The following is a 13,901-nucleotide window of genomic DNA, read 5'->3' as shown; positions in this document are numbered from 1 at the left end:
AAAATTCAAAATTTGGAAGCAGCTTCATGAATTAATGAGCTCTGTTTAGTTATCTCATTTAAACATATAATTGATGTAGTATAATAAAAAAAATCAATACATGTAGTGAGTTTTACTACAGACATATTTTTGGTGTAAATGGTTATCAAAGGTATCAGAATTATAATTAAGTACGCAGATGTGCGTTTTGTCTACATCAGACTCATCAGTGACGCTCATATCAAAATATTTACAAAGCCAAACAAGTACAAAGTTAAAGAGCATTGAGAATCAAGAATTTCAAAAAGTTGTGCCAAATACGGCACAAGATGACTACAACAATAAAGCTTCATGTTTTTTCTTCATTAGTGGTTGGTGTTTAAAAAAACGAAGCTAATGTGGCATATTTGTAACTGACAAAGCACCTTTGACTGTTTCAAATTATTTCTGGCTATTGAATAGCTGACCTTTTTTTTATCACTTGGCGTCTGTCTCTGCCTTGGTCTGTTATCTTTTTAAAAAAATCTCTTCTGAAACTACTAGGTCAAATTTAACCAAACCAGGCCACATTATCATTGGGGCATCTTAGTTTAAAATGTCTCTGATTCAACCTTCTTAGTTCTAACCAAGATAACCAACATGTTTTAAATTGAAAATGGGAGTAAAATGAAAGTTTGGTATATTATTGTGTAAATGGCGAAAATCTGACGGGAGTTGAAATGTTGAACGCTACCAATTGTCTAAAATTTGTTTTCATGTCTATTATCTTTAAAACTATAATAAATAAAGAAAACCTTTTAAATTGCAAAAATCATTGTTTTGTGACATACTTTTAATAGGTGAGTGCTTGTTTTCAAAAGGGTGCTTTTTAACGACTTTAATGCACAAACCTAACATGCGGCCTTTTAAACTTACTTACTTGTGTCACTGATGATCGAATCTTTTGCAGACGAAGCGCGTCTGGTGCAAATACAAAATGTCAATCCTGGTATCTATGATAAGTTTATTTAATATATCATTCAAAAGCTGTATTTTCTGTTCTATTTTGGTCGGACCTCTATAATTCATACTGTGCAATTTTCGTTCAAACAAGTACAAAGGTCACTACTGAACACTTTAAAAATTTTGCTAGAATTAAACAAAATGCCCTTTTCTAGTACTTGTATGTTAATTTTTGTTTGTAAAAGTTATCTGATCCTTACAAATAAACGAACATAGTTCCAAATCAAATGCAAACAAAATTGTTGATTTCGCAATATTTACAGAAAATAACTTTTCATGAAAAAAATAACTTCCAAAAAAGATAAAATTGCCATACAAGCTAAATGCTTCCTAGGGTTTGAATATGTATATGTCAAAAATAGAAGAGATTCATCGATTATAGGCCTATTGAATTTTTAGAAAGTTTTAAGATTTGAGTCTTTCATTCTATTCTTGATGGTAGTTTTATCATATATCAGCTAATTTAACATCTGTTCTAACACGATATCATTATTCAGAAGACAAAACTTTCAAAATGCTGGCGTTTTGTAAAATAAGATATTGTCTGTCACCTTTCATCGTGATTTGACGGAAACTACCTCAAAAATATTTTACGACCGGGAAAAAATAGTACGAATGATGGGCTTCCGAGTGGTATACGAATAAGCTGTATGTAAGGTGGGTGCATTAAAATAAATTTTTGTTATTATTTTCACTCGCCTATAAATATCACCCAATTTGAAAGCTCTAATATCGTATCAACTTTCTTAAACTTGAAAAGTGTACAACAAGGAAAACTTTTTTCATAATTTTTTATCGTAAAAACTTGTAGTTCTCAACATTTTTCCCTTGTCGAGTTTCGGTGCATTGTAATTAACAATAAAGCTGTACCTCCGGTCCTACATTTATAATCTACTAGTATGTTGCTATATAAATGTGCCTCAGTAAGCGTTAAGAGTTTATTTTTACTGTATATCTTTTCACTTGGAGGATCAAGATCTATGGAATATAAAAAAGAAAAGCGGTATGATTGCTTATGAGACAACTCTCTACAAGAGACCAACATGAGACAGAAATTAGCAATTATAGGTCACCATACCGTTTTCAACAATGGATCACAATGTGCCAAACCTATACCGCAGAGTCAGCTATAAAAGGCCCTGAAATAACAATGTAAAACAATTCAAACGAGAAAACTAACGGCCTAATCTATGTACCAAAACAAATTAATATATACCATATAAACAAACGACAACCACTAAATTACTGGCTCCTGACTTGGGACAGACACGTACAAAGAAAATGAGAAGTTTTCACATCTTATCTGAATTGGAGCAATTTAGAGTAAGCATTATCTACTTAGAATATTTTCCAACAATCTAAAACATTTCCATGAAAACTGAATGTACATGCATATGTTGTTCAGCGTTACATTAAAAAATAATAATAATAGCAAATGTTACATGTTTCTGTACATTTTTGAAACGAATCTAAGGACACCCAAATCCAAAATAGAATAAACTTTTTCCGAATGACAATATAAAGCGTAACACCAATTTAGTACTATTATGGTCAGGATCCTTATACATTTTTTTTTATGACATGTATATAGCCACTTAGAACGTGGCGACATCTTTCAAAATTGCAGTATATGAAATTTGATCATCTGCTTAGAAATAAACACAAATCACACATATGAAGTTGTGCTGGTCCGAAATTTAAGTAACAACATTAACGGTACTAATGTTCACCAATGAAATAAGATGCATATTCAGACTATTATGTCTCTTCAGTGATGCTCGATTCGAACATATTTGAAAATCAAAAAAATAAAAATAAGAAAGAAATGTTGAAGAGCGAATGATTGAACAAAAAAACAAAATAAAGACGTAATGTATATCCGAATCTGGACACGGAATCAAAGCCTTGCATGAAGGAGATATATTCCTTGGTTTTTAATGATTTCCAATGTTGAACATCATTAAATTTCAATGTAACAATAGCAATATATTCAATAATTTCAGTGATATCACAATTCACATGATACATTCACTAAAATGTTGTCTATAACTGAAAACCAAAGTATATTTCAGCATCAAAATGAGGATAAGTAATGCTTACGCGTTATAACGGTTTGGAAATTATCTGTATCACAGGAAGGAAAATATACCTTATCTCCTTGCAACATATACATGTTCCAAAAGATATGTTGGCAATTAATCACATGTGATGACAGTGTTATCGTTTATCTCGAGTTGACAATTTGATATTAGAGAAAAACAGACATTAATACATGATGAAGCAATTTGTTTTTATATTAGATTGTTCATATACAAACATTATAAGTATCCCTAATAGTGTTGTGTAATTAGAGAACGATGTATCTTCGGTCGAAACAGGATGGAATAAAAATGACGATTTCCTTTCACGTTTTGATATATTTATACGTTCTTCTAATCAGATATTAAAATTATAAAACAATGTATACAACCATAACACGTAACTGTTATAACTATGAATACAATAAACTTTTATAGTAGAATACTATATCATAACAAACAAAAATTGTCAAATTTGCCATTTACTTGGGTTCTTCATGTTCTTCCTGTTTGTAATTATGAGGTATTGAAACATTTTACATGATTGAATATAGCCGTAATTTATACAACAAAACGCATAATTTCTGATTGATAGCATTCAATACAATGACTAACATTACACTTTACAAATATCGTTATTAAAACAAAAAGACACAAGAGAAAATAAAGAATCCGTATATATCCTGTGAGCATGCTACTGTCTGTTCTTTGTCTGGCAGTATTATCATGATTATTTGAATACTTAAAAGTTGTTTTGGCTTTGAGACCGTACTTTATATTACATTTTACAAAACTATCCAAACTGTATGAAGTATTTTTACATCACAGATTATATGATGAAGATTTGAAGCAACTTGTATTTTCTGCTTAACATGTTGCATGAAATATAGTGAGACTCAATATATAAAAAATTTGTAAATACATCACTGAATAAGTTAAGTTTTATCTATTGTTTATTTTTTTCGTTTTGTCGAAGAAATAATATATCCTTCAGGTAAAATACCATGTTACGATCACAATCGTTAATAGGTACAGGAATGTATTCATGGATGCTCCTAAAAATAAAATAAAAACAATATTAATCGACAGTTTATGTATCAATAGATACTACACGTATTTCATAAAGACGCAGAAAAACTGCACAACCCTGGCTTGTGATTTTTTTTATTGGTACAAAAACACGAGAAGTCATTCGAACGTTTTTAAACTTTTTTAGTTATCATGATAATTTTTTACTGTGACTTGCCGGTTAGTAGGGCTCTCCACCTATTGCAACTTTTTCAAAATTCTGACCAAATTGCAATATGCCTTTTAAAACCAAACTGAAAAGTCAATAATAAAAAGAACTAGCTTCAGCAGTTGAAACCCACTGTTCAAGTTGTGAAAGTGCAAGGTGATAGAATAAAACATACAAATCCTATAAGACTCCAATTTCACTTTAATGTTGATGTGAATAGTTAGTCTAAAATTGTGTATAGACATTCAATTGTCATTTTGAATTGTCATTGTCATGCTAGAGGTGATAGGTTGTACTTTTGAATTGCAATAAAAATGTCCAAACTATGCATTCATACAAAAGTGTTCTTTATTCATAAAAACAAGACATTATTTGAATTTAAACATTTCATATTGAAACAAAATATGTTTTTCACATAACATTTAAGAGAATTAAAGTCTTCTAGGATTGTAAGTTTGCTTATTTTAAACACCTTGCACTTTCACAACTTGACAGAGCAGTATGTTCAAATTTCTGACCTGTTGAACAGTTTGGTTTTATAAAACAAATTACAATTGGGTTAGAATTCACAATTCACAATAACAATTATAAGCTTTCCTTGAAATGGTATCCACAAAGTTGTACAAAATGTCTCACTGTATCTGTACACAAAATAACGCAAAGCACCTTTTTTGTCTTTACTCTGCTTTGTGGATTTAAACCGTTTTGAAAGAAAACTAGCTACACACATATCTTTCGACTGTTGTATATTTATAATCATATATTATAAACTTCATCTAAATAATCTTGATAGAACAATAGCATGTCTTATACAAGTACTTCCATGTATAGATTATGTTTCTAGGGAACAAAGTAACATGCAATTACTATGAATCTAATTCTATAAAACACGGTACTATATGTACCCTTCACAATATCGTATTATACTAAATTAAAGACAGAGGTACATAAAACAAAATGTCTATGTCTGCACATATAATGGGACCGAAAATATTTAAAAGTTTTAAATAAAAGTTAGAACGTCAAAGCTAACCTAGTGCACTATGTTTAAAAAATATCAGAGTAATATAAATTACCATTGCATCATATCCATGATGCATTACAACAAGTCTCACCAGTTGAACTTCAAGTATTAGAATGAGTGACCTTTATGATGTTGACTCAAATGATAATCACTTTTAATTTTATCATAAAATTACACCATTATGCATAGTCCGATTAATAAAATAAATACCTGAAGAGCGATTTGACCTAACACTGTCATCAACAACAGTGAAAAAGGTTGACACCCTTTTCATGTAATGAGCCTTGTTGTTAGAGTTCTGAAAAGTATCCCTTCGGCTTCTTCCAATGGTGGTACTATTTTCATGCCAGCACTGAAATCACGATGAAAACAAAGTATGAAGCAGTTATACTAAACTCAAGGACAGCAAATGGAAATCTGAACACGTGCTAGCGGTTATATTTCTCATGTTTCTTACGAATTGTGTTTCTAGAATAATCTTGTACGGATAAACACGCAGGTATATCTGTATGCCACGTATATGCACCTCCTACCAAGGATACTCACGACTGATAATGGTATAACGAATGATTATCATGGTTGCAAAGACCTTATCAATCTCCTAATTGTATGACGTCACGTCATCGACACCAGCCACTATTGCAAAGGCTTTTTCGCCCCCCTTATTGTAAAACATCATGTCACCACGACTAACGTGAACACATCTACTTAAGCATACAATTACGTGTATATGTTATATGCATATCATATAAAGTTATAAAAAGACATAACTGAAAAACAGTAAAAGTGGCACTACCCAAATTTTAACGTGATTTTAGTTTTGTGGTTAACTGTATTGTGTCAAAGACTTTATCAATATCACACACTTTATCAACCTTTAACCAACATAACTTCTCGAGAGCTCTCGTGATTAAACTGATGTCTCGGGAAACGGATGTGATCTTGAAAAGGCCTTATACTATTATCTTGTTATCAAATCGTGATTTTGTTGTTGTTCTGTAACCACCTATGCGATCTTAAAGTGCGTCTTGCAGGATTAAGGACCGAGTCAAATCAAAGACTTAATACAACTGATATTTGCTGTTCTCCGATAAAAGTAACTGCATTATGAAGTAAAAGAAAAGACTGTGTGGATTGGAGTCATACTTATGTGTCCTAGTAAGGTGACAAGTCTTCCTACGGAATTTTTACCTGGCGAACTAGGAGGTTAGAAATCCGACTCAGCGAGTCGGTCTATACGTAACAGTGTTCATAATTAGATTGTCCTTATATGTTTTAGTATTGAAAATGCTTTTAATATTTTGCCTGACGTAAAACAGCCATCCATTATCCATCCTCCTGGTAAAAGAGCTGTTAATAAGATATTACTAATTTCTTTCCGGTGATCATAATGTTATATATTTTTCTTGAGATGATTTTCAGGTTGCTACGAAAATGTATGTGGAACTATCAATGTCGATATATATAAGACTACCAGTATTATTTTTATGAATATATTGTTCAAAGACCAATTATTTAAACTTTATATACAGTTTTATCTACCTATTTCGTCAGATTTTTTTGTTTGCTGCCAGCATATTGATGTTGGACAACCAACGTTCATGTCTTTGTATATTGTATGACATTATATTGTAACATGGCTTAACAAATTTTTTAGGAAAACATATCAAATACTTTCTCCAATTCCTCAAATTTATTCTTATAATTGTCGTTATTACTTTCATAGAGAAGTCTGAAACGCTATCCATTCACATCAATTTCCCAATGAGGCGTCACCAGAACATGCAGTAAACAGTAGCCCTTTGTTGACATGCACAATTATTTTTTCCGGTAATTTCTTATTAGTTTGATGTCAATAAAACATTATAACTCTTCAAAGAGTCGAAATAATAAGGTTGTAATGCATAGCTTACGTGGTTAATATATTCAATTAGATTTAATCCATAAACCTAATTTTCAAAAAGCGGGAAATATCTCCGTCAATATTTTTTTTATATTATGAAAGTACATTTTTCTAGCTATGTTTGGTTCAAATTAGTTTCATATTTAAATATTTTGTTTTGTTTTAGACATGTTAACTACAACTACACCCGTTTGGCTATACACATACGTAATAAAATCCAATAAACTCAAATTGAAATTGAAATAACTGGCAATCAAGTAAACAGTATATGTATGGTGCATTCTAACTATACCTAAATTTGAATGGCCCTGTACTAAAACAGGACTTAATGCCAACAGCAATTGTCGCCATATGAACGTAAGAAACATATTCCAAAGATGTCTACAATTTGATTTTTATTTTTGTTGAATAACTTTCAATAACTTCTCATCGGTTACGTTCAAAACCATCATTTGCACAAAAAAAGATGAATTTGAGACGACAAATATTTGAGAGTTGTAAAAATCTGAGAGACCATAAAATCGTAAAATTTAAAATGAATCAACAAAGAGAATAGAATGAACGAACTATCCTCTATTTTCACCTATTCTACAATATATATAATCGTACTTTGAAACTCTGTAAATTTCATTGACACCATCACAAATTGGTTGATCCATACGATGTGCATGTGTCTATACTAACTAAGGACATGTTTTCCGCGTCTTAGATTTTGGGTTTGCCATTTATGCGGGGTTCACACATTGCCGATTATTGCTCCCGTTTGAGATCAGACAGCGATACGAAACGAAAAGTGAATAAGTCGGATAACTATCCTCAATTATCTGGAATGTCCTATCATCGTCTGAACGCAGTCGTTTAAGTTCGTAACAGATTCCTACGGGTCGGGAAGGAACTGAATAGTTCGGCAAAGCACCCCTACAGTTAGGTGCGTCCCGTAACATTCGGGGAAACTCAGCCGATTTAGTTTAGTCCGATTACAATCGTGCCTATGTCGTGACAGATTCTGCTGTATCGGATCACAATCCTAACAATGTTCTGTGTGTTCTGGACGGTGTCCTGTGGAACGGGAATGATCTGAAGAAATTTTGTATTGCTTTTTTTCTGCCAATTGAGTCCAGATTGCATCCAGATCTTGTCGATTGCGAACCCTTCCGGAACAGTCCCGTTATTAATACGAAATTCGTGAATAATACCCACGTCAGAGTCCCGACAATTACAGAATACAATACGACTGAGACCAGATAAAGCCGTTTGCAATGCGATAGAGCGGACCGTGATAGGATTACGTTCCGACAGTACCTTTTGATCCAGATTAAGCTGACAATTTTCGAACGGATAACTTCCGTCAGCGTCGGTTCACTGTCTGGTTACTGTCCAATCTCTGTCGGATTACATTCGGTAGAATCGGGACGCAGTCGTAACAGGCTCGGTCGAAATTTACCTGGCGAAAGATACAATTTGGATTAGAAGCTGATTGAGAACGGGATTATCGGGATAAATTCGCTTGGAATATCGGCGCTTCCTGAACAATATCTGATTGTTGTCGTGATTAAATTATTTGTTTTACAAATTCTAATTAAAGTTTGAATTTCCATTCACGATTCACAGGATCTTGATCAGACTTTTGACAAATTTTAATCTATTTTGTACGAGTTTTTATTAACTTTTGAGTAAACAAACTAGTAACTAAATATACAAAAGAAACGATACAAGACCTTTTTTCAAATTAAATATAAAGTTTTGCGTTCATTTGACCAATATCGAAGGTAGTAATACTTAATCATTATGGAAATATAAATCCGTTTAAAAATAAATATGTTTTTGCTTTCGTGACGTTTTTTCGCGTTTTTTTTTTACAAAATTTACACAAAACGACTATCTTAAGAACAGAAGTTCCAACTAATGATGCCAACCTCTCATTTGAAGGTAAAGACCGTGTTTGCCATCAATTTGTTTTTAAAAATCATACAGTTTCTTCGTTCATTTGTTAAGCAAAGTTCGATGTATACATTATCAACTGATTTACCATAGACAGTACGTGTAAAGTGATATTCAAAAAGCGGTTACAATCTTAAAACTAATCTGAAAGGTTTCAAATTTACTGTGTGTTGTTTTCATATCTAAAGCATTGATTTGAGGCGAAAAAAAAAATAAAATATTTTGCATTTTTGGAGATTTCAAAAAACATTTTTTCCCCAAAAAATTTGAAAAAAAACAATATTTCAACCCATTAGTTACAACATGATCACAACTTGATTAGCATATTGAATAGCTTTAAACAAATTTGAAATTTTATTTAGTACTTAAAAAGTTATGTGTCGACTTTTTATTCAACTTTCCGCCAAACTAATTTGCACCCTATGATCGTATACACGGAATTTAGATACTTTCCGACAAGTTTTGATTTTCATTATCACATGTGCATACATTGCAAATGAAAGCTTTTTAAAGCATTGTAACTCATTTTGTTTTATATTTAATACTTTTTGATAAATTTTATTTCAAAGTCGTGTATCGTTTCTTTGTTGACTAGTACATTATAGCAAGACAATGAAAAAACAGGTTTACCTGTGTCTGGCATGTCGAATCTAATTCTGGACAGAAATGGGCTGAACATTCTATCAAAACTCTGTTTGAATTGGGGAAACGAAATGCATACATTTTAATTGAAATTAAGTTGGTTTCAGAGTCATCCTTTTTCCACATGTTCTCTAGATAGGCTGTATTTTTGGAAGAACAAGTATCGCTGTAAAAAACAAAGTGTTTTTTGTGAACATAGCATCATAAAATAACTGGATCCAAATTCAGCTTTAATCAAAATGCTAGACTATATAGATAACTGGTTAATGTGATTTCAGAAAACGTTCATTTCAGAAGAGAGAAAAAGCTCATTACTATGTCATTTTTTTAACAGATGATTAATCTTGGTAAATATGTTCGTTTACGAAATTAAAGTTTCAATTCCGTTTTTATAAAAACATTTTTGTTTTGGAGTTTTAAGTCATATATATATATTAAATACATTTTTTCTTGTGTTTTTAAATTGGTCAACATTTTTTGAATCAAATTGTATTGAAAAGGGACGGACTAATATCTCTACCTTATATGTTTCTGTTTATTTTACAAAAATAACCCTAATCCTACATTATTTCGACTTTTACTTAAGTTTGTTAACTGTAAACGCAAAACTTATTATATAAGTTTCTTTTGTTATTTTCAAGATATATAAAATTATTCATTATATCGGTTTATGGCCATGACGATGTCAGTTTCCCTTTGACTTAGAGTTGTGAATATCCCCTTGGTATCTCCAGCCATTCATTGATTGCTATTTTGTAATAAATGTATGTCTTGATAGTTTTATGTGAAAATAAAAGAAAGAAATAAGGTCCATGTTATACTTTACTACAACAAGAAGTCAATTGAGAGAATCAATTGACCAAACAGTTATATCATATACAAAATGTTCCAATTGTATTTGATCTTACCTTGACCAGAGCTCTTGACTTGTTGACGATATAACCGCACCTGCGTAGGCAGTACATTTTAAAGGGTCAACTATATAACCATCTGGGAAAAAAGTTGATCATTTCACTTTGTTTCAGCAAAAACATATTTTAATACAACTGTAACATGTGTAATTAGCACGTTTTTTTTTTAATTTAAAGGCACTTGTCATGAGTGACTTGACAACAATAAATGTTCATTATCGTGTTTTTTCCTGATTTCTTTTATATATTTGCCAAGTGCACATCTGAAAATCACACTTTTAAGGAGAGGCTTTACTTTGTGTTTTCATCATATTCATTCATATTCCATGATCTGATCGACCTATGTGAACTTTAGGCTTCTAAGCTTTGATTAAAGAGACGCACCACTAACGATGATAAAAAGAGATTTCGTAATTCATTAACCAAAAAAAAGAAGGTTATGTTCTTGAATACAAGGAGGGACAAGCTGTTGTATAAATAAAAATTTAGACATTAATTTGGGATCAATTGATTATATGTAAGAGAAATTAAAATAATTACGTCCAAGAAAATCAATAACCAGTTTTAAAAGAACCAAACACAAATTTAAACATTGATCAAGACGAATCTCAGTAGACGATGGACTCAAATACGCCAAGTAAATCCAAGCTCGTCAACAAAATTATCGTGTCTAAATCTTTCATGAGATTACTTTAACTTTTTCGTAAATAGTCTTTCAATTGTTATATGAGCAAAAACTTTATGAACTCATGCAAGTATTCCTGGATGTCACGTAAAAAAATATATCTAAATTTTTATTTTTCGTTATACAGTTAAACTCTTAAACGATTTTCTACTCTCTGAGTGTCGAGATAAGAATTAGTTCTCCGGTAATTGTATTTACTTTGTTATAAGATAAAACACTTGATTCTACTGACGAGGAAAGGAAACACTCAGGCACCGAAAGCTGTTTTTTTATTAGTTCAGTCTAGGCGGCCTAGTGGTCTAAATCGCGTGACACAGTATAGGCGGTGTTGTCTCCATATCCCTATCGATTCAGTTCGAATCACGGCGAGGGGAAGACCAAATATTTCCCGCTTCAAATATGCAGATTTTACATTGTTGTGCTGATATTTTTGATGATTCTATCAAAAATTTGTCACTTGGTTTAGACGTATTTATATATATTTATATCAAAACTCTGAATGATCCTGTAAAGAACACCAATAACAAAGCGAGATTTAAAGTTTACGAATTGGGTTGCTTTCTTATCGGTTATTTTGTGAAGGCTATATATATAGTTTTTCTCATAACAAAGCTAGACGAAAAGAAGGGTACCACAGTTAGTTTTGAATGCCGATTACCCGTTGAAAAAAACCTCGTTCACCTATCGTAGAAACATGTGATTTAGTCTCTTGATTGGCATTTGTCAGACACCCACTATTTAAGTTTGAAATAAGTAGTTATCGTATGAAAAATGCAGAATGAAAATAGGTTCACACTAAAAGCCATTTGAGAAATTGAGACAAACGATCTAAAGAAACTAGTGACGGTTTAATGTGTAGTTATGCTTAAATTGGCGCATAATGTAATACCTGGTCCTCTAAATTTCAGTAACAGTAGTTCTCCAAGTTTAACAGGCTCTTTCAACGGCTCACTCCCTTCTTTTTTCTCTATGGTTAACGAAATTGCTGTGTTTATTGGCGAAAAAGTGTGTTCATTCGGCGTATATGTTGCTCCTGCACTAGAAAGATGAAATATGGATACGTTTCATTTCATAAAATACGTCATGCATAATTAATAAATAAACAGGTATTAATTATTTTGTTAAGCAAGCTCAATTACGTCTTTTGATTTATTTTGGCAAAGTCATATCTTATTGAAGTAAAAAGCATTTTGGGATCATCCGGCTCAACTATCACTACTTGTTCTCCTCCGTAGACATATATGATCTTAACTAATTTTATAAAAATGTTATATTTTGATGCTTTCTATGTTATTCAACTATAATCCTTGATTTGACCTACTAACTATTTTGATTGCATAGCTATTGATGAGTCGTATACATCTGCAATATGATCTGTTATTTTTTTTTTACAAATTGACACTTTACAACAAAGTGTGAACATGTAATCAGTTTTAAATTTGTTAACTAATGATCGCAAATTCAATAGGAAAATTGAGGCGGTTTACCAATGTCACAACAGTAACACTAATTAAAACATAGGAAAAACAAATTTTATCTCCTATTTTTGAGACACTTATTACTCTTAACAAACTGATCGAAAATAATCTTGAACAGATAAGATCAGCAGAATACGCGTCTAAAATTATTAAAAAGCATGGTTGTAATCATACTTAGTTATATTGATGTCGACACTTGCTTTACCAACAAAACCACCAGGTTTACACTTCATTTCATAAAAATGTGCATCTTTTCCTCCAATGATCAATGATTGTTGGTCTTTTGTTGACTTAACATGAATCACATGAAGTTCACTCTTGTCCTATTAAAAAAAATATTGACATGAGATTCTAACGCTTAATTATATACTTATTAACAACAAACACTATTTATAAATACATTGTACAAAGTTTTTTTTTTTTATCTAAGTGAAAGATTATTGAAATGACATCAATATATACTGACATATAGCTGGGAGATTATATCACTAGATTCTCATTTAACTAACTGTGTTCTCATGATTGTTAACTGCGTACTGTATTTAAAAAAAATTCTTCATTCGAGAATCAACTTGTGTAGTCTAAACGTGCGTCTAGCGAACAAAAAGTGAAACGTGACAAAAACGATTAGTTTATACTCATTTTTTTTAATTTTTTTTATCTTTTATCTACGAAAATTTGTGTCCACGAAAATAAATGAATCCACAGTAACAGTTTCTGACATTACAGATCAAGACATCGATTAAACTTATTGATTTTTTTTTATACATTTCATAAAAAAGTATAGTTTTTGTTTGACATCTATAAAGCTATGTATATAAGTTCTAATTGATAGCATACGTATATTGTTCAAGATGGTAAGCATTATATTTATCGTTCACGAAAATGAACAGAGCTACAGTATACACATGTGACTATTGTGAAAAGTGGTCTTATCTAATACAAGTATGTAAAAGTTGGTCAAACAGAAGCAGCGCATACTGCAATCTTGCTTAATTTTCATTTTTTTAACTGTACAAAA

At 31.4% G+C, this 13,901-nt stretch overlaps 1 long non-coding RNA gene across 1 annotated transcript in view; it reads right to left on the bottom strand.

Annotated features, from left to right (window-relative positions):
- LOC134680915 (uncharacterized) overlaps window positions 1-13,901 on the bottom strand; it is a 499,914-nt gene that overhangs the window by 470,080 nt on the left and 15,933 nt on the right. The gene's annotated exons all lie outside the window — the stretch shown is intronic.

This window comes from Mytilus trossulus, chromosome 8 (genome assembly GCF_036588685.1).
Source record: "Mytilus trossulus isolate FHL-02 chromosome 8, PNRI_Mtr1.1.1.hap1, whole genome shotgun sequence".
In the NCBI taxonomy this organism is placed as follows: Eukaryota; Metazoa; Mollusca; class Bivalvia; order Mytilida; family Mytilidae; genus Mytilus; species Mytilus trossulus.
The sequence above is the reverse complement of the archived record's forward strand: the minus strand, read 5'-3'. Positions and strand labels throughout refer to the sequence as shown.